This window comes from Schistocerca serialis, chromosome 1 (assembly GCF_023864345.2).
Source record: "Schistocerca serialis cubense isolate TAMUIC-IGC-003099 chromosome 1, iqSchSeri2.2, whole genome shotgun sequence".
NCBI classification, from domain to species: Eukaryota; Metazoa; Arthropoda; class Insecta; order Orthoptera; family Acrididae; genus Schistocerca; species Schistocerca serialis.
Genome location: NC_064638.1, coordinates 280,704,461 through 280,730,044, shown reverse-complemented (window position 1 = coordinate 280,730,044; position 25,584 = coordinate 280,704,461). Strand labels below are relative to the sequence as shown.

General features: G+C 44.7%; 1 non-coding gene across 1 annotated transcript; it reads right to left on the bottom strand.

Annotated features, from left to right (window-relative positions):
* Positions 1 to 12,094: 12,094 nt before the first annotated feature.
* On the bottom strand, positions 12,095 to 12,168 carry Trnan-guu (transfer RNA asparagine (anticodon GUU)). The gene has a single exon. It is a non-coding gene; the product is annotated as a tRNA-Asn (tRNA).
* Between the last annotated feature and the right edge of the window lie 13,416 nt (positions 12,169 to 25,584).

Below are 25,584 nucleotides of genomic sequence, written 5' to 3'. Positions count from 1 at the left end.
TTGTGGGTCCACAATTTCATCATTGTGCACAAGTATAATGCTGTAGCCCTCGCTCGTACATTTATAAGTCCCAGTCCGCCATCAAGCGGAGGGAGGGTGAGTGTTTCGTAGCGGACTTTGAATAGGTGTCCGGAGGTAAGGTAATATCCAAACGCTGCTTGCAGTCTGTGTGCCATCGCTGTCGGTATCGGTAGGACCTGGGCCATGTGGATCATCTTAGTTGCCACGTGAAGGTTGAGGTATTCCACACGCTGTAGGAGGTCCATCCGTCGAAGTAAGTTCCGGCGAACTTCTGTGCGTATTGCCTGTAGTATTCGTGCATAGTTCATGGCAGCTGTGCGGCGCACATCCTGTGTAAATGTTATGCCCAAGAAACGGATCTTGTTAACGAGTGGGAGTGGGGCTAAAGCGTCCTCCTGTAGACCTCTCCCAATGGGCATCGCTGCCGACTTGGCCACATTCATGAGGCTGCCCGCTGCCAAACCATAGCGATTGATCCATTGTATCACTGAGCGTACCTCGTCACCAGATCGGACAAGTAATAGAAGGTCATCAGCATATATCCGGCAGTGAAAGGTGTGATCCCTCAATGACATGCCCGAGAGCCTGTTTTTCAACCCTCCAACAAGTGGTTCGAGTGCGATCGCGTAAAGGATCATGGAGAGAGGGCAGCCTTGGCGAACTGACCGTCGGATCGGAAAGGGACCCGCAATCCGTCCATTCACCAATACACGGGATGCAGCTCCACGGAAAAGGCGCTGAAAGATGTCGTGATGTCGAGAAAGTCAGGCGGGAAGCCCATGCGGGCCATAACGGACAGAAGGAACTTGTGGTTGACTCTATCGAAGGCGTGGTCGAAATCAATGGAGATCAGAGCAGCTCGAAGGCGACAGGATGTGGCGATGGCTATTAAATCCCTGCATTCACTGGTTGCCGTTTGCATGTTGGTCACTCCGCCCTGTGTCGTTTGCTCCATTGAGAGGAGTAGGGGCAGAACCGTCTTCATGCGGCTGGCGAGTAGTCGGGCGAAGATTTTATAGTCCGAGTTGAGCATTGTAATGGGCCTGTAGTCCTCGACCGTCCGACCTCTGGAAGGCTTGTGTACCGGTATTAGGAGACCTTCCACGAATGCAGGTGGCACGTGAGAACCGGGGGTCATCAGTTCTTGGTACATGATGATCCATCGGGGCATCATGAGATCGCGGAAAGTACGATAAAACTCGAGCGGCAGTCCGTCTGGCCCGGGAGATTTGTTGAGTGCTCCCTTGTTAAGCGCGTCCACGATGTCGTCTCGTGTAATCCAACCTAACAGCGTCGCCGCTGCTGCATTGTCGAGGGTGTGCGACACGTGCTGCAGTATGTCGTGATCGTCCGCTCCCTCGTCCCCTGTATTCACCTCGTCGTAAAACCGGCGATAGTGATCTGCGAAGGCTTCTGTAACTGCCGCCTGAGTCATTACGACCCTACCACCTGGCAATACGAGGTCCGTGATCAGCTGCTGTCGGCGTCGGCGGCTGTCGAGCACGATGTGATGCATAGACGGGTTTTCTCCTTCCACTCGGTCTTGACGTCGCGATCGCACTACGACCCCCTCCAAACGTTTCCTCGTAAGAGACAATATTTTACCTTTAATTCGGCGGCTTTCCATTTGTCGATTTGGAGATGGTGGTTGGCTGTCGAGTTCGCGAAGCATCGTGTAATAAAAGTCCAATGTGTGACGATGCCAAGCTGCGATATCTTTTCCGAATTGTGTTAGCACACGCCGAAAAGCTGGTTTTGCACAGTCCACCCACCATGCTAGAGTCGATGGGTATCGGGGAAGACGACGTTCGCAATCCAGCCATGTGTTGGCGATAATCTGACGGCATTCCGGGGCTTGAAGATGTGCCACATTCAGCTTCCAGGGTCCTCGGCTGCGCCATACCCGCTGCTGTTGTAGAGTGAGTGTGCATATGAAAGCGCTATGATCGGAGAAGGCAAGCGGCCAACGTTCGGCGTCCAATACTCCCGGCGCTAAAGCTCGTGATACATAAATGCGGTCCAGGCGACTGGCGGAGTGACTAGTAAGGTATGTCGGCCCGGGACGTTCACCGTGCACCGTCTCCCACGTGTCGGTGAGAAGCAGATCTCGAACCAGGAGCCGAAGTTCTTGACAAGTCGAGAAATGTGGGACTTGGTCTTTGGGGTGGAGCACACAGTTAAAATCGCCCCCGAAGATATATTGCTCGAAGCGGCTGATAAAGAGGGGGGCGATATCCTCCGAGTAGAACAGCGATCGTTCGCGGCGTTGGTCAGTTCCTGATGGAGCGTAAATGTTAATTATGCGCGTTCCCAGTGCTGTGATCGCCAGCCCCCTTCCTGACGGAAGGTAAGTCACTTCTTCGATGGCAATTCCGTCGCGCACTAGTATTGCCGTACCGCTGCCATTCCGGTCCGCCGGTGACACATATGTCACATAACCGTAGAAAACGGGGAGGGCCGCTATATATACTTCTTGCAACAGGGCAATGTCAACATCGGAAGAACGAAGCATCTCACGCAGCAACTGGACCTTCACTGCCGTTCGTATCGTGTTGAGGTTAAGCGTGGCGATACGATAAGCTTGTTGCCGAACCGCAGGTGTTAAGTTATCCATTAAGACTGGAATGACCTATGACGCTTCTGACTGTATTGACACCTTCTCATCCCCCCAAACCTCACCGGCAGTCCTTGCTAGAGAGCCGGCGCCAATGGCGTGGGCCCTGTTGGCGTAACTGGCATGGTTCCGTTGTCGTCGTGGTCATCCGCCCACGTCGGGGAACTGAAAGTAAGATCGGCCTCCCTAGCTTCCTCAGGACACGGCATGGGTGCTTGCATTTCAGAAGGTGGTGGGCAGCATCTGTCCTGCAGCTCGGCATCCGATTTTGCCACTGTAGATACATGTGGTTTGTCCTCAGTTTCGTTCGATGGTGTCACACTGCAGCAAATGGCGGCTGCCTCTGTGGTAGCGTCGTCATTGAAGGTGGAATCGTCATCCTCTGGAGGCTGTGTCGCATCCCGTTCGGAAGTTGCTCTACGCCTCCGCTTCCGTCGCTTCGGAGAGCGTTGCTTCCTGGTGTGTCCTTCTGTGTCAGACGATGGCAAAGAGTCACGACGATCCGGCACAAAGGCAGCCGTAGGCACAATAAGCGAGTCTACGGCCATGCTATCGTCATGTATGTTGTTATCAGTCGACGGGGGCGGCGGCATCGGAGTTGAATCCGTATCTTGTGGAACGGGTGTGTCATCATCGCCCTGTATTGGAGCATGGAGCCGCGACCCAACAGTGGATGTCGGCTGTCGTGGTGAAGTAGTAGCTGTCGTGAGGGCTGCTGCATAAGTCACAGGAAGCAGCGTCGGCTGCGATGGCGGGTCCACTTCAGCCGGCGGCAGTTGAGTGATGCGACGTTGCATACATTCTGACCTGAGGTGTCCCTCCTTCCCACAACCAGAGCAGGTCTTCGGTTGCCCATCGTAGATGACGATGGCACGGCAGCCACCGATAGTCAGATATGAAGGTACATGTCTTTTAAGTTCTATTCGAACCTGGCGGACTCCGTTCAACACCGGATACGTCTGGAATTGCGTCCATTTTTCCGCAATATGATCATGGACCGTGCCGTAGGGGCGCAGCGCTGTCACGACGTCCTCCGCCGGTAGTTCGAAAGGAAGTTCGAAAATTCTGATCGTGCGAAGTCCCATGCCAGAATAATCGACGTGCACAGTCCCCACATTGCCATCAGCATGGCAGAAACGGAGGCCCTGTTTCGTGTCCCGAAGGATCCGTTCACATGTTGCGTCGTTGATGATCTTGACATATACGATACTACTCACAATGGACAAGTGAATGCCGAGAATGTCGGTCGCCGGGATTTTAACTTCTTCCCGTAGAAATCGTTCGACTTCGAGTGCTTTGGGCCGTGCAAATTCGTTGCGGAACGTAAATTTGAGCGTCGATTTTCTGTATTGGTGCGCCATAATGATCTATATGCTGAGTACGGCACGCGCGAAACGGCCGAGTACTATGTAAACAAACACGAGCGCTCGCTCCGCGGCAGGAACACAAACAGCGCGTCCTCATCGCAGCACAGCCAAAGGCCAACTGTCGACTCAGCTACCGGGGCGGACACTTTAACATGCAGAACAAGAATACATAACGAATTCACCACAAACAAATATACAGCAAGTAAGTTTTCGCGACAGTTCATATTTGTTTAATTTCAAAATTTATTCATAAATGTTTGTGTGAAGGCAAAAAGAAAAAAAAATCTGTCCTAAGTATATGGAATAGTGAAAGAAAAACTTTGTTTATTTTTGTGCAAAAAACCAGTAAAGGGTAAAAAACGAGGCCCCCGCAGGAAAGCTAGGACATCTGTAAAGGCCATCTAAAGAAAGATTTGTAACAAACATGAAACCGGTAATGAATCGATTAAAATAAATATTTTAAACCATACTTGTGGCCTTTTGCTGCTTAAATTAAAAATCTTTTAACTGAATCGCTTATTACTAAAAGGGGAAAATTTGAAAATACGGATTTTGCCAATTTCTGTTTCCTGAGACATAGATGCATCGATTGGAATTAAAATGGGTGGTCGCCATTGCCTCGCTGCTTGTAGAGAACGGATTTAATTCTGCGGTTGATTCTAATAGGGGACAACTCCAGGATTTACCACGTTTTAGAAATGAACTAATGGCAGGTCTAGAATAATGGTGAACCAATCGGTAATATTTGTTAAAAGGTTTGATTACCGATAACTGTTCCACATATGATGTTAAGATGACCAGGTCAGAGTTTGAAATTTGAATTAGTGATGAAAATATAAAAACACGAAAGAAAGGAAAGCTACATTCTTTCTAAGTATGCTATGCGTTTTTAATTTTGAGATACTCAACATGAAAACAAATTAAAGTACGTTTTGCTGTCATCATGAAGACTAGGGTAAGGAAGACATTACGTTGTCTGTGTCCACACAAGCGAACTCCGCTTCTTCAGCAATGCACTTGGAGGACAATATCGAAATCATACGTTTATAAGAATGCTATTGCTCTAAACAGACAGCGGCAAATTTGACAAAATCTACCACTATTTCTCCATTAGAGAAAACTCTTATCTGTCATCTGAACACGACTTAGGCGCCGTGAAAGGAAAATTAGGAATGTGTGACCAAGTACTTATCCCAGATCACTATATGTCACTTATGACCGTATCAAGTCGCCTTTGTTCGCTTTAACGTTTATGCAGCAAAAACAAAAAATAGCACATTTTAAAACGAGACGGATCCCTTTGTTCTAAAACGCCATCCTCTTAGTTGAAGCAACTAGAAGAAGCACTAGAAAAAAGGAAAAAGTATCATATGCTCTCCAGTAGTTTCTAAACTATAATTACAGTTCTAAAAAAGAAAAAGAAAGAAACTGATAAGTCCTATAAGAATCAGAGACTGTAGAGAGTTTCAGAGAGAGCATTAGAGAACGATTGACAAGAACGGGGGAAAGAAATACAGCAGAAGAAGAATGGGTAGCTTTGAGGGATGAAATAGTGAAGGCAGCAGAGGATCAAGTAGGTGAAAAGATGACGGCTAGTAGAAATCTTTGAGAGACAGAAGAGATATTGAATTTAATTGATGAAAGGAGAAAATATAAAAATGCCCTAAATGAACAGGGCAAAAAGGAATGCAAACGTCTCAAAAATGAGATCGACAGGAAGTGCGAAATCGCTAATCACAGATGGATAGTGGACAAATGTAAGAATGTAGAGGCATATATCACTAGGGATAAGACAGATACTGCCTACAGGAAAATTAAAGAGGGATTTGGGGAAAAGAGAACCGCTTGTATGAATATCAAGAGCTCAGACGGATAACCAGCTCTAAGCAAAGAAGGGAAGGCAGAAAGGTGGAAAGAGTATATAGAAAGTCTATACAAGGGCGATATACTTGAGGGTAATATTACGGAGATGGAGGAGGACGTAGGTGAAGATGAAATGGGAGATATGATACTGCGTGAAGAGTTTGACAGAGCACTGAAAGACCTAAGTCGAAACAAGGCCCCAGGAGTAGTCAACATTCCATTAGAACTACTGATAGACTTGGGAGAGCCAGCCATGACAAAACTCTACCATCTGGTGATCAAGATATATGAGATAGGCGAAATACCCTAAGACTTCAAAAAGAACATACTAATTCCAATTCCAAAGAGAGCAGGCGTTGACAGGTGTGAAAATTACAGAGCAGTTTAATAAGTCACGGCTGCAAAACATTAACACGAATTCCTTACAGGCGAATGGAAAAATTGGTAGAAGCCGACCTCGCGGAAGATCAGTTTGGGTTCCATAGATATGTTGGAACACGTGAAGTAATACTGACCCTACGATTTATCTTAGAAGCTAGATTAAGGAAAGGCAAACCTTCGTTTCTAGCATTTGTGGACTTAGAGAATTCTTTTGACAGTGTTGACTGGAATACTCTCTTTCAAATTCTGAAGGTGGCAGGGGTAAAATACAGGTAGAGAAAGGCTATTTACTATGTGTACAGAAACCAGATGGCAGTTATAAGAGTCGAGGGGCATGAAAGGGAAGCAGTGGTTGGGAAGGGAGTGAGACGGGGTTTTAGCCTATCCAGTCTATATATTGAGCAAGCAGTAAAGGAAACAAAAGAAAAATTTGGAGTAGGAATTAAAATCCATAGAGAAGAAACAAAAACTTTGAGATTTGCCGATGACATTGTAATTCTGTCAGACAGCAAAGGACCTGGAAGAGCAGTTGAACGGAATGGACAAGTGTCTTGAATGGAGGATATAAGGTGAACATCAACAAAAGCAAAACGAGGATAATGGTATGTAGTAGAATTAAGTCGGGTGATGTTGAGGGAATTAGGTTAGGAAATGAGACACTTAAAGTAGTGGACGTTTTGCTATTCGGGGAGCAAAATAATTGATGATGGTCGAAGTAGAGAAGATATAAAACGTAGACTGGCAATGGCAAGGATAGCGTTTCTGAAGAAGAGAAGTTTGCTAAATTGAGTAAAGACTTTTCTGAAAGCTATTGTATGGGCCATATAGCCATATATGGAAGTAAAACATGGACGATAAGTAGTTTAGACAAGAACAGAATAGCAGCTTTCGAAATGTAGTACTACAGAAAAATGTTGAAGATTAGATGGATAGATCAGGAAACAAAGAGGAGGTACTGAATCGAATTGGAGAGAAGGGGAATCTGTGGCACAACTTGACTAGGAGAAGGGACCGCTTGGTATGGCATATTCTGTGGCATCAAGGGATCATAAATTTAATATTGGAGGGCAACGTGGATGGTAAAAATAATAGATGGGGACCAAGAGATGAATACACTAAGCAGATTCAGAAGGTTGTAGGTTGGAGTAGGTACTTGGAAATGAAGAAGCTTGCACAGGATAGAGTAGCATGAAAAACTGCATCAAACCAGTCTCTGGGCTGAAGACCGCAACTACATCAACGACAAGTCTTATATGGAAGGACTCGAATTCCATACCCTTACATAAGTGAGAGCCATTACGTATTATCCCAACAAGAACGTTTGGCATCCTAAAACTGAAGGATATGATGGGAAAGTTCCCATAAACAGTAAAAAGGAAAATGGTACTGAGAAACTACTGAAATACACTCCTGGAAATGGAAAAAAGAACACATTGACACCGGTGTGTCAGACCCACCATACTTGCTCCGGACACTGCGAGAGGGCTGTACAAGCAATGATCACACGCACGGCACAGCGGACACACCAGGAACCGCGGTGTTGGCCGTCGAATGGCGCTAGCTGCGCACCATTTGTGCACCGCCGCCGTCAGTGTCAGCCAGTTTGCCGTGGCATACGGAGCTCCATGGCAGTCTTTAACACTGGTAGCATGCCGCGACAGCGTGGACGTGAACCGTATGTGCAGTTGACGGACTTTGAGCGAGGGCGTATAGTGGGCATGCGGGAGGCCGGGTGGACGTACCGCCGAATTGCTCAACACGTGGGACGTGAGGTATCCACAGTACATCGATGTTGTCGCCAGTGGTCGGCGGAAGGTGCACGTGCCCGTCGACCTGGGACCGGACCGCAGCGACGCACGGATGCACGCCAAGACCGTAGGATCCTACGCAGTGCCGTAGGGGACCGCACCGCCACTTCCCAGCAAATTAGGGACACTGTTGCTCCTGGGGTATCGGCGAGGACCATTCGCAACCGTCTCCATGAAGCTGGGCTACGGTCCCGCACACCGTTAGGCCGTCTTCCGCTCACGCCCCAACATCGTGCAGCCCGCCTCCAGTGGTGTCGCGACAGGCGTGAATGGAGGGACGAATGGAGACGTGTCGTCTTCAGCGATGAGAGTCGCTTCTGCCTTGGTGCCAATGATGGTCGTATGCGTGTTTGGCGCCGTGCAGGTGAGCGCCACAATCAGGACTGCATACGACCGAGGCACACAGGGCCAACACCCGGCATCATGGTGTGGGGAGCGATCTCCTACACTGGCCGTACACCACTGGTGATCGTCGAGGGGACACTGAATAGTGCACGGTACATCCAAACCGTCATCGAACCCATCGTTCTACCATTCCTAGACCGGCAAGGGAACTTGCTGTTCCAACAGGACAATGCACGTCCGCATGTATCCCGTGCCACCCAACGTGCTCTAGAAGGTGTAAGTCAACTACCCTGGCCAGCAAGATCTCCGGATCTGTCCCCCATTGAGCATGTTTGGGACTGGATGAAGCGTCGTCTCACGCGGTCTGCACGTCCAGCACGAACGCTGGTCCAACTGAGGCGCCAGGTGGAAATGGCATGGCAAGCCGTTCCACAGGACTACATCCAGCATCTCTACGATCGTCTCCATGGGAGAATAGCAGCCTGCATTGCTGCGAAAGGTGGATATACACTGTACTAGTGCCGACATTGTGCATGCTCTGTTGACTGTGTCTATGTGCCTGTGGTTCTGTCAGTGTGATCATGTGATGTATCTGACCCCAGGAATGTGTCAATAAAGTTTCCCCTTCCTGGGACAATGAATTCACGGTGTTCTTATTTCAATTTCCAGGAGTGTATATTACAGATCGAAAGTATTAAGGATTTTATAATAAGCTTCATAGATTGCAACAGAAGTGGATGAAGATGACTGAAAAATGACTAGAACCAATAATTTTTGTAACATAATTTGCATTCATTTTTGTATAAATTTAATACAGTTTTGTAAACAAGGGGCCAACCAACATTTGTAACATGTTTTGTACTCATTTTTGTGTGAGTTTAGCGCAATTTTGTGAACACTTTGATTTATAAAACATGATCAGTGTTTTAGGTTCAAAAGCATTGAGAAACAATAAGTTATTTGGTTTTTAGTTAAATGTACTTCATATCATGATTATGTATGGTCATTTCTCTGTGTGATAGTACGTTCGAGACAGACATAGATACTTTACATTATAATTATTGCACTCGAGATACTGCCATTTCTTAAATTTAAGTTCTTACTTTCATGTAATTTAAAGAAGTGCTTTAAAATATTTTTGATTTCTCATTTATTGCTATAATGGGTAACTCCAAGTGATAAAATCATAATAGCAGCTATAGATATTTTTCAAACGTGGCCATATTAACCTTATGCATTTCAGAAAATGAATGATTTCACACAGAAGGTTGGAATTCAGTTCTGAATTGCTAAATAAGGTCTTTCTTCTTCCTCCTGAATAATTTATCAATAGTGAGCTGTCCCCTTTTAGAAATGAGAGATTCAACTGGAGTGCTGCGACTGTTCTCAGTATGTTAACTTTTGACAAGATAGCATTTCTTCTTATATTTGTTTTGCAATACTGGTATGCAAAGCAGTGTGTCATGTTGGTGAGCATGGAGATTTCTGCTGCTACACTTGTTTCTGTATCCCCCTGTCTGGACTGACTTACGTATTTGTGTCTGTTTTGTCGACTACCAGTAGGGCAGAATTGTTTTAAGTTCAGAGTAAGGGACGAACGAGTTTGGATTAATTCGTTGGTGTGGCGTTCACTGTACCCTGAGTGTCGGACATTTTATGAGTTCCCTTGTGTGGACATTGCCCTGTTTTGGAAAGTTGTCAGTCATGAATGCAGTGCCGACAATATTCAGTGAACGGCAGTAAGTTCGCTGCGCGATAAGGTTCACGTGACTGCTTGCTGCAGGCATAGGGATTAAGGCGATTACAGACAAGAAGGAAGGTTAAGTCTTAATGCCGTCGATAACGACGTCATTAGAGAAGTGATGATTAATGCTAAAGATGCCAAACACTGTGTTTCAACTTACAACTTTGGAAAGAAGACATTTCATTCTTTCCGAATGAGGAAGCATAAGATGTCCTACCCCTGGGTGCTCAACCTAAGTACGGTAGTCCATGTTGATCCAACTTAGAATTTCAAGAAGTAGTTTAATCTGACCATAGTTAAGGCGTGTGGTTGTTAGAGTCGTCAACATTTGACTGTGGATGGCTTTATTATATTGTGGATGATAGACAACGCACTATAGCTAAGATTATGAAAATTACATCTAAATCTACATCTACTGGCTGCTCTGCAGATCACCAATAAGTGCTTTGCAGAAGGTTCATCGAACCACTTTCAAAATAATTCTCTCTTATTCCACTTTCGAACAGTGCGCGGGAAAACGAACAGCTATACATCTTTCCGTGTGAGCTCTGTTTTCGCTATTTCATTATGATGATCGCTTCTCTCTATATAGGACGACGTCAACAAAATATTTTCCCATTCGGAGGAGAAAGTTGGTAATCGAAATTTCGTGAGAAGATCCCACCGCAACGAGAAACGCCTTTGTTTTAATTATGTCCGAATCAAATCCCGTATCATGTCCGTGAGGTACAAAACGTGCTGCTCTTCTGTGAACTTTCTCCATGTACTCCGTTAATCCTATATGGTAAAGATTCCGCGCCTGCAACAGTATTCCAAAACAGGAGGGACTAGCCTATCGAAGGCAGTCTCCTTAATAGATCTGTTGCTAGGCAGTCTCTCCTTAATACACCTTTTGCATCTTCCAGTGTACTGCCAATAAATCACAGCCTTGGTTCGCCTTCCCCACAACATTTTCTGTGTGTTCTTTCCAGTTTAATTGATCGTAATTGTAGTTCCTAAGCATTTAGTTGAATTTACGCCCTTTAGATTTGATTGATTCATCGTGTAACCAAGGTTTAACGGATTCCTTTTAGCACTCATGTGGATCACCTAACCCTTCTTTTTGGAATTTGTTTTGATCTTGAGATTTTACTAGACGATAAATGACAGCACCATCAGCAAACAAGCTGAGACGGTTGCTCATAGTCTCCTATACCATTTATATAGATAAGGAACAGCAAAGGGTCTATAACACTACGTTGGAGAACGCCAGAAATCACTTCTGTTTGACTTTCCATCAATTATTACGAACTGTGGCCTCTATCACAGGAAATCACGAATCAAGTCGCATAAATGAGACGATATTCCGTAAGTACGCTGTTTCATTACAAGCCGCTTATGAGGTACAGTGCCAAAAGATTTCTGAAAATCTACAAATACGGAATCAATTTGAAATTCCTTGTCAATAGCACACAACACTTTGTGTTAGTAGAGACCTTATTTTGTTTCACAGGGATGATGTTTTCTAAATCCGTGTTGAGTGTGTGTCAATGGATCGTTCTCTTCCAGGTAACTCATAATGTTCGAATACAATATATGTTCAAAATCCTGCTGCATATCGACTTTAATTATATGGACCTGTAATTTAGTGGCTTACTCCTGTTGCCTTTCCTGAATATTACTTTTAGGCTTTCGAGGTTACTGTTATAATAAATGGTTTTAGTGTCAACAAATCCAAAAGAAGCCACATGGAAACTGCATGAAAAAGAAACTTGGTACTGTGAAAGGAACAAAAAAAAACTGTTGATTATTATGCTGAATATAGGTTTGTCTGTACCAGCTAATACTTGATCATTCTGCACAAGGAAATTTAAAGACAGATTCGTAGGTGAACCCAAGTCTTGATCGAAGTGTTCACCTGCTTTACATACGAAACTATCAGCTACTTCTATCTGCACAGAAATAAAATTTCCGCCCCCAGGTGGGCTCGAACCACCAACCTTTCGGTTAACAGCCGAACGCGCTAACCGATTGCGCCACGGAGGCGACGAGGTTTACCGCGCCAATACATATGAGTAATTATCTTTAGTTGTTCTTTGAAGACAATACAAGTGGAAACATACTGCCGACCTTATTGTTGCTAATGATGAAGATTTCATCTTCTGCGCTCGTGTGTGACTTAACTCTTGGCTGTCATGGTCAGCCGTGTTCTACGCTGGAAGGGAAGGTGTAACGAGACTTCGTTAATTTGTCGCATTCTTACGGCATTATCATTTATATTTTTATTTTTTATGTATTTCCGTCACCTCAAGTGACTTAAGTGAACATTCCTGGGGGATTACTTGATTACTTTTATGGCAGAAAAGTGAGGCGCTGCTTAGGTACAAACCTTCGTTTCATTATTTTGCTTGGAGAACCGTCTCTGATTTCGAGTCCAAGGATGCATCCCAGCATTCACCTTAACCGGTTGAGAGAAATCGCTAAAAAACTAATTCTGGATGGTCCAGATGGGATTCGAACACTGTCCTTCTCGGATGCGAGTCCAGTGCTCTATCCGCGGCGCCGCCATGCTTGACACTTAATAACCCACTGCCAAAATAAAGAATATATTTCTTGCTGATATTTGAGTCTCTAAAATGTAACATGGTTTATAGGTTTCGAGGGAACGGGATCAAGCGCTGGTGCAAGATTCCAGTGGCACTGGCCTCCACTCCCCGTTGGTCCTGTGGTATATTTCTGGCAGTCAACATGACTTTTGCATCCAGAATAATTTGTGTTTGCGAAAAACACCGCGTTGCATCACTGTTAAGATTCCATGTTAAACGTTTCCGTTATGGATGGAAGTATGACTTGGTTCTCAGGTCTATAGAAGGACTGAAATATGGTGCAAATGGCTCTAAGCACTAGGGGACTTCTGAGGTCATCAGTCCCCTAGACTTAAAACTGCTTAAACCTAACTAACCTAAAGACATCACACACATGCATGCCCGAGGCAGGATTCGAACCTGCGACGGCAGCGCGGTTCCGGACTGAAGCGCCTAGAACCGCTCGGTCACTGCAGCTGGCGAACTAAAATAATCGTGCCTCGTAAAGAAATCGCTCTTGTGTTCCATCATCTAGTTGTGACTGCTTTACATAGTTGCCAAGAAACACGGTTTGTGTACATCCCGTGGAACGGAATACTGCTAATTTTTGTTTCCGACACTCTTAATGCGATTTTGTGTGCACCAAAGTAAGCACTACCATCTACTGAAACAAATTCGTATGAGACAGCTGTAAGTCAACAATATGGAAAATATATAGGGCGATTTTGCTAAATGTGAACAAACTGCAGAGAACGGTCCCTAAACGATAAAGCGTAGGTAAGTTCAGCTAGTCATGAGGGCAGAAATGGATGTCGTCTGTACTACTGGGTACATATTAAACCATCATGCCTGTACAGTACAACGCAGTGCGCGACATGCTGTGACAAGAACAGCGTTAGACATCCACACAGACACTCCGCAAGCCACTGTACGGTGCGTGACGGAGGGCAGCTTCTACCACTACTGCTCAATTCCTTTTCTTCCGCTCGCAAATAGAGCCAGGGAAAAACAGCTCTCTATATGCCTCTGTACAAGCCCCAATTTCTCTTATATTGGTGGTTCTTAGGCGAAATGTTCGTTGGCGGCGGTACAATCGTTCTTCAGTCAGCTTCAAACGCCGGTTATCTTAAGTTTGTCAATAGTGCCTCGCGAAAAGAACGTCGCCTTCTCTCCAGTGATTTCCATATGAGTTCCCGAAGCATCTCCATGATACATGCGTGTTGCTCGAACCTACCGACAAAACCAGCAGCCCGTTTCTGAACTGCTTCGATGCCTTCCTTTAATGCGACCTAGTGCGGATACCAAACACTCGAGCAGTGCTCAAGAAAAGGTCGCACTAGTATCCCATGTGCGGTCTTCTTTACAGGTGAACCACACTTTCCTAAAATTCTCCAAATAAACCGAAATCCTGTATTCGAACTTTACGGGTTTGATTTCCCTACTCGAATGCGTTACATTACGTTTTTGTACATTTAGATCCAGATACCATTCGTCTGTATCCTCGAACAGTCACTCGACGACGACTCCTTCTCGTACACCACAGCATCATCAGTAGACTGCCGCAGATTGCTACTCACTCTGTACGCTAGATTATTTATGTAGTCTACATAGAAAATACACTACTGGCCATTAAAACTGCTACACCAAGAAGAAATGCAGATGATATACGGGTATTCATTGGACAAATATATTAGAATTGACATGCGATTACATTTTCACGCAATTTGGGTGCATAGATCCTGATAAATCAGTACGCAGAACAACCACGTCTGGCCGTAATAACGGCCTTGATACGCTTGGGCATTGAGACAAACAGACAGGTACAGCTGCCCATGCAACTTCAACACGATACCACAATTCATCAAGAGTAGTGACTGGCGTATTGTGACGAGCCAGTTGCTCGGCCACCATTGACCAGACGGTTTCAGTTGGTGAGAGATCTGGAGAATGTGCTGGCCAGGGCAGCAGTCGAACATTTTCTGTATCCAGAAAGGCCCGTACAGAACCTGCAACATGCGAGCGTGCATTATCCTACTGAAGTGTAGGGTTTCGCAGGGATCGAATGAAGGGTAGAGTCACGGGTCGTAACATATCTGAAATGTAAAGTCGACTGTTCAAAGTGCCGTCAATGCGAACAAGAGGTGACTGAGACGTGTAACCAATCGCACCCCATACCATCAAGCCGGGTGATACGCCAGTATGTCGATGACGAATACACGGTTCCAATGTGCGATGTCACCAAACACGTTTGCGACCATCATGATGCTGTAAACAGAACCTGGATTCATCCGAAAAAATGACGTTTTGCCATTCGTGCGCCCAGGTTCGTCGCTGAGTACACCATCGTAGGCGCTCCTGTCTGTGATGCAGCGTCAAGGGTAACTGCAGCCATGGTCTCCGATCTGATAGTCCATGCTGCTGCAAACGTCGTCGAACTGTTCGTGCAGATGGTTGTTGTCTTGCAAACGTCCCCATCTCTTGACTCAGGGATCGAGACGTAGCTGCACGATCTGTTACAGCCATGCGGATAAGATGCCTGTCATCTCGACTGCTAGTGATACGAGGGCGTTGGGATCCAGTACGGCGTTCCGTAGTACCCTCCTGAACCCACCGATTCCATATTCTGCTAACAGTCATTGCATCTCTACCAGCACGAGCAGCAATGTCGCGATACGATAATCCGCAATCGCGATAGGCTAGAATCCGACCTTTATCAAAGTCGGAAACATGATGGTACGCATTTCTCCTCCTTACACGAGGCATCACAACAACGTTTCACCGGGCAACGCCGGTCAACTGCTGTTTGTGTATGAGAAATCGGGTGGAAACTTTCTTCATGTCAGCACGTTGTAGGTGCATATCACAGCATCTTCTTCCTGTCGGTTAAATTTCGAGTCTGTAGCACGTCATCTTCGTGGTGTAGCTATTTTAATGGCCAGTAGTGTACAAGCGGTACTATCACACTTCGCTGGGGCACTCCTGACGACACCCACAGGCCCCTAAGCATGCGTGAACACGGTGCAGTAGCGACCGACACACGTGTTCAGATGTGCCATCCTGTAATCGAATGGCTTCACAGGCACCATTATTACTTTTTTCTAGTCTCTGCACGTGCAGCATGGGGTCCACATACACGTCTTTCCCCACAGACAGACATCTAAAGGGTGGTCCGGCGTCCGGGCGAATCTTGCGACTGGACCTCTCATTCGAACCATCAGCTGGGGTAGGTGTTTTTGGGATGCCTCCGCACAGAATTGCGAAAGTGAGCTGGGGAACCATCATGTTGCAGCCATATGACCCTTAGGACCACCAAAGACACTTCTTCCAGCGGGCAAAACAGGCTCACCTGCAGGAAGGCGCCTACGAGGCTTTCTGGAAGGATGTCTGGTCCCACGAAGCAGTCACCGTCATGGACAACTCTAACGCTCTGACATGTGTGGAGCCAAAACACTAGTGCAAACAGAACATTCATACTTGACTGGTGAGTTCGCACGTGTGCTCTGAATCACTGAAACCTGCCCTATCAAAGATCTTTTTTATCCGCTTTCAAGTAGGTGTACCAACCTAGGAACGCAATTCCAGATATATGTCCACAAGACTATTTTTGTTCTCTTTCGTCTCAGGGACCGTTTCCTGCAGTTTACCCCTACTGAGCATAGTCACTTTTTGTAGTGCTATTCAACAAAATGGGCTCAATACAATCAAATATTGTTTCATGAACTCAGAACTGAAAAACTGTAATCCATCCACAGACGAAAACGGAAGTTTTAAAGCTTGGAAACTTCAGTTATAGATATCCTTGTGTCTCATGCTGCATGACAAACATCTAAATAGTAGTCGACCTAGTCCACACGCGAAATAACATTGGCTAGAACATATGAGTTCATACGGAGATTTGTCGACAATCGTTCTCCCTCGCCATTCGCACGTGAAACAGGGATGCGGTGAAAAGATAGCGGTAACAAAAGTATGCTCCGTCGCACACCGTAAGGTCGCTTCTTGTGTGCAGGCAAAATATAAAAACTGGAACTGTCATCAACCTGAAGGTTGGCGTGAACACCACAGTGCTTTGCTAGGCATAGTCCGAGTGGGGGTGATATTCCGTTGCGTTCCTCCGACTTTCGAACTGACTTGCGCAAACAGTTATAGGAAGACACAGAGTTTAACGTGGACTACTAACAGTGATGGAGCTCAGCATTATTCACATTAACAAACACTGTCAGAGATAAAAGAAATGATACGTGACAAATAATCATGGAACTGGCCGAATATCGAAACGGTGACGTTAGGATTCGTAGCCTACAACTTTACAATTTTTTTAAATTGGTTCGTTGCCATTGTTTAATGCAATAACCGAAGTAATCCCAGTCACAACCGATTCAGCTTTTATTTGGCAAGTCGTTTGTGCCCAAACTAAAATGAAAGACTATTCAGATATTTTGGCTCTACAACCTCCAATTTTTGAGAAACCACCTCTAAAGTTCTCGATGTGCAATCGACTCGTAATTGACGGGATCGATAGGTTACTGAAAATTTAGCATTTTTCACGAACTTATATAGGGCACGCAAACGCTTATTTTCCTAGAAATCGAGGAAAGAAACCTGCCGTTTGTATACCAGTAAGTGAAGCCATGTTAAGCAAGAGCGCCGGGGGTGTAGTGATCTAGGCGGGGAAGCAGAGAACTCCTTTCGATTTCCAGATGCATTCTGCAGATCTTTTTTATTTGTATTTTTCCTGGGTCAAATCTTAATAAGAGTAGGAGGTTAAGAAGGTAAGTAAATCAACGAGGAATAATGACAAGGTACGAAAATAAATTTCTGAAACGACTTGGACTAGTAAAGACTTAAAATTTTAAGCCTCGGTGTACGAAAACAATTTCGAGTAAGACTGCTGCGAGGCAAGCATTCGATCCACGTGATCGCAAAGGGAAGAAAAACGAACCCTTGTCGCAGATGACATTCTACATAAAGTAACTCGTTCGTCCGCTGTGCGATATTCCATTACAGCGTCTATAAAACTATTGCCAAACGTTTCCCCATCCTTATAAGAAACTAATGATTAATTTGATTCTCGTGGTACAGAAAAGCTCAATCGTTTAACAGACTCGTTAAAAAGACCAGACCCGGGAAATTTAAGAACTTTATTTACAAAACACATATTGAGCATATTTTAAAACTATACGTTGCCAATAACAAGTTTTGTCTGGTATTGGATTCCTGGGGTGGAAAAACAAATACCGTGATGTATGACAGCATGTTTATAGATGGCGAGGATCAGTCGGCTTGCACGGTAGAGACGTAACACTACCAAACTGCTCACCTGTGTGCCCCTCACGTTTATTCCTACCGTTAAAAACTTTATTGCGAAGATTAAAAATTGCAGTCTACTTCTACAAACCCAGTGGGAATTGCGCAATCGAGCGGATGCAACAACGATTCGTAACTGACTTTCAGCACCAATTTTTCAGTCAGTGTTATTGTACCTGTAGTAAGCATAAAAATTAATTTCCGAAAAATAAATACTTGTAAAATGTCAGACACTCTTTTCACATTTGTCAGACATCAGCAAAACCACCCTGCGAGTGCGTTAGCGTCACTAGAATAAATTACTGGGTGTAGGAGTGGACCCTTATTCATTGACAGAGCCCATCGGCGTTTAGCTGTACAAAATCGGTTTAATTTCTGTATTATTATCATTGAGGCATTCTGGTTTACAGAGATTGTAATACGAAAACATCAGGACAATTGTCAAGATAACGTATTACGTCTATATTAACAGAAATAACACTGAACACAATAATATCAAATTTAAATAGAAGGTTCTCTACATCTAGACAGTGTAATGCTGTCTGAGTTGGCCAATATTACGTCAAATCATCCAATTCTGGTTCTAAGTTCGGTACTATTTACGATGACAGTCAAGTCTACAGAGGACGGTTAGTTTTTGAGACAAGATATACAAAAGATAACTCAAGCTTGCTCGTGTTCACAGTGAACACAAGCTGGTGATCCAATAATTTTACGCCTTTGCCAGCGGCATTTACCTTTAGCTGCGACGTGTTGTCGGCTGCACGGCTGCTCTCGCCCTCTGAAAATCCTGTAAAAGGCTAATCAAAATGTAGACTGATTTTATCAACTGAAACTGCCCTATGTTTCACGTTAGGCGAGAAAACATGCACTCATTCCTAGTCTGGAAAATATGGCGATATACACGTGTATAGATGGAGCAGCGTGTATACTTCAATGCCCTCTCATTTCTCACAAGACCAACTAACTACGTGGCTGTTTCGTTTCTCCGCTATCCCCTTCAGAATGATTAGTTCTTACTTTGTTGCTCTTCCTTCGCAACTATCTTTGCGATATACTGAGAAAATTAACCAATTTATTTTAATGAGATAAGTACAAATAAAATTTTTTTTATTTGTATGCATTTTCTTAGCTTCCCTAGTCTTTGACTTCTACATTTTACTCTCTTTGGAATCTGGATATCTGATACATCTAATTTTTCTTGGGGAGTTAATATTAACTGTTTTACCCTGTATACACTTTCAAGTGACTCACATGGTGCAAGCCCAATGATTTTCCGGTTATGGGTTAATCAGTTCGACTGCATTGTTATGAACCGCCTTGCTTACTTCCATAGCGCCTTTACATACCGAAAAGAATTCATGGCTCTGATGTTTTTTTATTGTTAGAGAGATGGTGGGTTTTCACAAGTACTCTTTGTCCTCGTGCAAATGCTAGTGAGGTTGCTGTTTTGTTTTCTTTCTATTTAATGCCACAGCCTTCAGATTGCTCAGTGCCTGCTTTTTCTCTCGCAGTTTCGTATAAATGAACTAAACCTTCAACAATTTGGTCATCATCAGCTTTTGTACACCTACATACATTAACTGTTGACAACTCTTGTTCCTCATCATAGGACGATTCACAGTCAGTTGTCTCCCGACATGCTTGGATTTGTCTCGGATCAACCGCTAAACCTATTCCAGAACCTTGTTGATCAAAGATAATTCCATTTTCACATTGAATTGTAAAATCAACTTCATTTGGGAATTGAATCTCTTGTGACTGGTCTTCATACCGTTCATCTCGTCAATTCTGTTTCTTATCGGGGTTTAGTGGCCTCAACTCGACTTCCTGTACCGGTTCATCTGGGATGCGTTGTCGCGCTGAAGCTTAATTGTTCCAACCTTTCTGCATTCTAGGCATTCCAGTTTCACCCGAATAATTTGAATTTTGTGGTGGAGAACCTCTAAACCTTCTTGCTTCGTTTGCACGGTGATCATATCGTGAATTATAGTTGCCACCATAATTTCTGGAACCAAAGCCATTATTGTAATTCTGTGGCTCACCAAAACCATAATTATTGTTTGACCTTCGTGAGTTGACAACACCATAGCTATTATTATTCCATGGGCGATTACTATTGTTTCCCAAACGATTACCTTTCCCAACATTACCATTGTCATTGTAAGCATTATTAAAAGCCAATCGGTTGCTATTATTCCCCCTACCATTAGTTTCTCTCATTGTACGTTCTTTTTTCGCGTCATCTTCACTGAAGATGAATTCAAGTTCTCTTAACATCCCTTTAAATGCCTGAATATTATCTCCAGCTCTGCCAACCAACGATTGCTGATAACGCAAGGGTAACTTCTTGTGCACATACCTATCAGTTCTCCATCACTGTATGGATTGCCTAAACACTGGTTATTTTTCGTCATTTCTTCGAAAAGTCTAAATAGCTTCTTTTCTCACGAATTTTAAAATAACGTCTTCTGTAACAAATCATATTTTGGGTTTCCGCGGACCAGTATCGCTCCAAGAATGCAGACTTGAATTGTTCATACGACTAACAGTTCACAGCGACTTCTTGCATCGTTACCGCTATTGCGCCTTCCATTTGACCACAAATGAAATCAAGTTTATGTCGAAGTGGCCAATGTTCTGGTAAACCGATTTGGAATTGATACAAAAACGTGCGGGAGTGTAAGCCGTTCCCGTTTTCTTTGTAATGTCAAAAAATTATCATTGTCAAATTTCTCTTTTGCACTATATGGTGTTTGTGTTTTCGCAACACTTTCCGTTCCCTTCATTTGCACCATATTTTCCTTTATTTGTACTACCACATTTGGATCCTGAGACGACGTATTTGAGTCCCATTTACGTAGCATCGCAACTACGCGATGGTGTGCAATTATCTACACCGTAACGTTCCTCGTTTATCGGACTGAAAGATACATTCAAATTTCCCTTTACTGGATCTGTGTTTGATCTTTCTACTTGCTTCATATCGACCAGTGATAATCTAGCCTGTTGTACTGTAACTCCTAAATTGAGAATTTGGTAAGTGTGGCGCAGTAAACTGCTCTGTTGTCGCGTCATTCGCGAACGGTTTGATGGGTCGGCTGCCGCTCTGTTGGTATGCGCGCAGTTACCGCTTCTCGCACCACTGTCTGCTGCGAACGCACGTTGTCTGCTTCGTTCACCTGTTTCAGCTGAGCTTGTACCATTTGTTTCTGTTCCAGATCGGGAAATACTGATGCAACACCTTGTGGACATACAAGTGGAATTTCATGACTTTTTTGGGTTTCCGAAGCTGACAAGGAAGATAGCATAACGAGCTTGGTTACATCTGGATTTTTTTCCACCACTACGTCAGATGATACTACCGATTCCATCGCCTCATTACTGCTTTCTCTACGGTTCTCAATACACAGCTTCATTTCTGTACGGACACTCTGAAAATCCTTTAAAAAGCTAATCAAAATCTAGATTGATTTTATCAACTGAAACAGCCCTGTGTTTCTTTTTAGGCGAGAAAACATGCACTCATTCCTAGTCTGGAAAATGTGGCGATATACACGCACATAGATGGAGCAGCGTGTCTACTTCAATGGCCTCTCAGTTCTCGTAAGAACAATAGCAAACTGTCCCCCCAACCAGCGTCGTATCGTGCTTCGCTTTCGACCAATGGGAGCATTCCTTTCATCTCAAAAGCAAAGGGTGTAACTTCAAACTGCGCCGTAATCTCGCCACTTCTACTCCTTCCGAGTTTATTTCAGCCAATCGGATATTTTGTGCCCGCTCCTGACAATTAACATTCATTCTAGCTGCCACCTTACAAATGTAAATCAAGCTGGGTTTATCCGAGGCTCCGGAATGACCGATGTAGTTGCGCGAAAGTTGAGTATATTTGATCCGAATATGTATATGACAAGTACAATCCATGTAGGTATTCGAAGGTAATTGAGGACACATAACACAGTGAGCGAAAGAGCTGTTGTAAGGCGACCAGGATTAAATTTTTAATTCTTCAGTAATCCAAATCGATTGAGAAATTTATTTGCCTACCTTACTATTATTTCTTATTGCTTTACTTACCTTATTAACCTTCCTATGTGTACCAGTTTCGAAATGAAAAAAAAAATACAAATTAAGAATAACTTCGTAATGTAACTAGCAATCGAATAAAAATCCTCCTTTTAGCAGCTACACGTATTGGTCGCTAAGCCAGTGGCGCTTTTTTGTTTTTTTCCCACAGAGGGGAGGCATGGAAAGGAGGACAGGGAGGACAGAGTGGGCGGGGGTCGTAACCCAAGGCCTGGCCACAGTGTCGCCCTCGCCAGTCAAGGTATCAGGGATGGTGAGGGGAAATCAACTGTGGGAATTTTTTATAATTTATTGTAAGATGGCAAGAACTATACCCCTTACATGAAGTCATTGAAGATCACCTAACTCATGTTGAGTGAACAGTAGGGCTGAACAAAAATGACTGACAAGACAATGCATCTTGTAGAGGGTATAGTATGGACGTATTGGAATAATTAATGTCGGGTGATGGTTTTAAAGTAATTCAAATGACCTGAAAAACTTTGTAGAAACGCATCGATTTACTGGAGGCTAGTTTATCCCAGGGAAGTAAACAGAGTGACCGTGGCCGGCCAGCGGGGGAGTGGCGAAGGGAAGCGACAATAGGCTGCTTAGGGCGGCTCAAGCTCTGAGAAAGCGATAACGGGGCGCGGCCTCCAGCTGCCTTATGATGAGTGACAGTGAGGGGGTGGTTGACGCCATGCTGGTGTACCGGGAAGCAGACGGAAAACTTGTACGCCTGTTGATAAATGTCCGTCATCCCGTTTTCAGTGAAACATGCGAGAAAGCAGTGCAAAGCTACAGTGGAGTGGTCAACAGAGGTCAAAATATGTGTGTTCGTGACTATAGCAACTTCACGCTGAATTCACGGTCCGCAGAGTCTGAAGTAAATCAGGTGAAGAGCGACAGAATGAAATACGCCGGCCTCCGATGGGAACGTAGGACCAAGGAATTTGAAGTACTCTCCTGGGAGTCAGAATTCCGCAAAACGTGGTGTTTGTGCAGACACTAACCTTGATGGGTGGCCTGGGAGGAGCTAAATAGCAGAAGTTGAGAGGAAGGGAAATTTTGTGGGAATTTGTTCACTTCCCAGAGCAGGCATTGGTCGGCACTGGGAAGCGACGCATAATTAACGCGACTTGCGCTGCAATTGGCGTAAGTGATTTTGCTGGAGGGGAAACCGAGGCGAAGAGCAGACTGTGAGAAGTCTCCTTAGTAGTCTTCCGTTCCCACCTTGCCTAGAGTGCGGATGTGGCGTTCTTTACTCAGCTTGCCTGAGAAAGAGTGAGCATTTCTGCAGTTTAGGGCTTAGCAAATTGAATGATTGAGCTTGGAGATAGGAAGTTTAGGTTAAGCTATGTACTGAGCGAGATAGCTAGGTGTGAATAGAGGAGTGCAGCCTTGCAGCACCACGAGGTCAGCCGACATCCACACAACGACGCTGCTCCGCCACGTTGTATTCGGTGATATTGCGCCTGCTCTGGCCACTGATTAATTTGTTGGATCACGTCAGCAAAGTTTCCACAAGGGTTTCATGGGCCGTGTATTGTAGAATTCTTCTCGCACTTCGCATTACGCCTCGGTCAGTCGATAGGAATTACTTTTGAGTTATCGCGCTTTACTCCACGCAAACGCAATTTGTTACCACTGCCTGATAGGAGAGTCTTGTAATGTGATGATTGAAGGTTGGGAGTTAAAATAAATTTGTGCTAATCGACTGCATCTGTTTTCAATCAAGTAGTTGAAATCCCAAGTCACTTTCTTAATTAATTTTATGTTCAACATTTGCATCTGGTGTTCAATAGCTGAAAATCATATCAATGTGCACCCCTTTTTAACTAAAAGGGATCAATTCTGAACCAATTAATGTTAACACTGCCACCGCAGTTCAATCAGGATTCACAGGGCCTTATTACTTTCTTTGCATTATCCAACATTCCGGCAGTTTTGCACTCTCTGTTGATCTGTTAGTCAATTACCTGGAGTGAACACACACCAAAACCAGATAAGTGACAGGTGGGGTGTTACATCATTTTTTAATATATTTGTAATCTGTATTTACTTTACACCACACTGAAAATAAATGTACCTAGCACCGCATCGTGCTCTGAGTAAACAAAACAAATCTCTCGATACTTTACAACACCGAGGTATATGTATGGGGAAACGATAAAATGTGCCTCGTATGCGATGCATAAGGGTGTGTCGCTACTCTCCTTACGCTTCATCATCCAGGTATATCTTTACGCATATATTATGTTATTCCACCTATAATCGGGCATGTTCTTGTCAACTCAGTCAATGGGTATCTTCTCCTACCCGTTCATGATCCAGCTATGTGGAGGATCGTGTACGGCACTCCTTAAGTAATTAGAAAAATACTATCCATATTCTGGGTTTCGTACAATCCTGCATTGACGTTCTTGTAGGTAGTTCCAAACGCCCAATACATCTTTAGTTCTCTCGTGAAATAAGTATTGTAGCGCATGCCCACGGAACCATGTGACTGCGTTGGTTTTGGTGCTCTGGAAATACTGTTCATCTGGAAATAGTAGAAGCCAAGATGTGATGTGTTCCGGAGTCAGTCGTAGAAAATGTGACAAAATTTGTTGCACCAAGCGCCATACGTCTTCCGCCGCACAGCATGTGAGATGGTGCTCGTCCGTGTCCGGTACTCGACAGTCAGCACATAGAGGCGCCTCCGCCATATTTATCTTGTGGAGGCGTGATCGGGCGATCTGTTTGCCATTGACTGTGATGTACCATGTGGATCGGACGTCCGTATCCAGTGTAACCGTGTATCGTCCGCCACACCACCTTCCTTCTAAGCTGAGGGTTTTTGGCCTCCACGATGTTTGGTGGGCGCCTCTGCTGTAGGGCGCGATATATGGCTCTGCTAGATCGGAGATCGTAGCTGTAGTACACAGTGATTGTGGAACAGAGTTAGTAGCTTACCGAATTATAGTTATAATTATCTTTCGTATATCCCGCGCCCACGCCTGTTTCGAGGGTGGTACTGCGATGCGGAAATAACTGTGTTCAACGTAAAAGTGCCCGAAGTAGTAGAAGTGTGGCTGTATGTTTTGCGTCCTCAGTGGGGGCATAAGGGAGGATGGAGCTAAGGACTCCAGTAGCAAACCTGTCAAAAACTCCGATTGATGGCGCCACAGCTTGATGTGCGAGCTGACAAACAGGGATACCGCTCTGTCGTGTACATGGAGTAGGCCAAGACCTCCCCTTTCTGGGTGACGCACAACTGACTGTTAAGAGCATGCCTGTACTGATGTAGGCTCCGAATGCCGCTAACAGACGTCGAGCCATCAGTAACGGTATTGGAAGGAGATGCGCTATTTGTGGAAGGTGCGATGCGAGGTAAACATTGACGAAGTGTGTCCTTTGAAGAATGTCGAGGGTCCGCAGATGAAGGTTGGAGATCTGGACCCGAATTTGTTGTAATAAGCGGCGGTAGCTAAGGACCACAGTGCGCCGTATGTCGTCGTGAAAC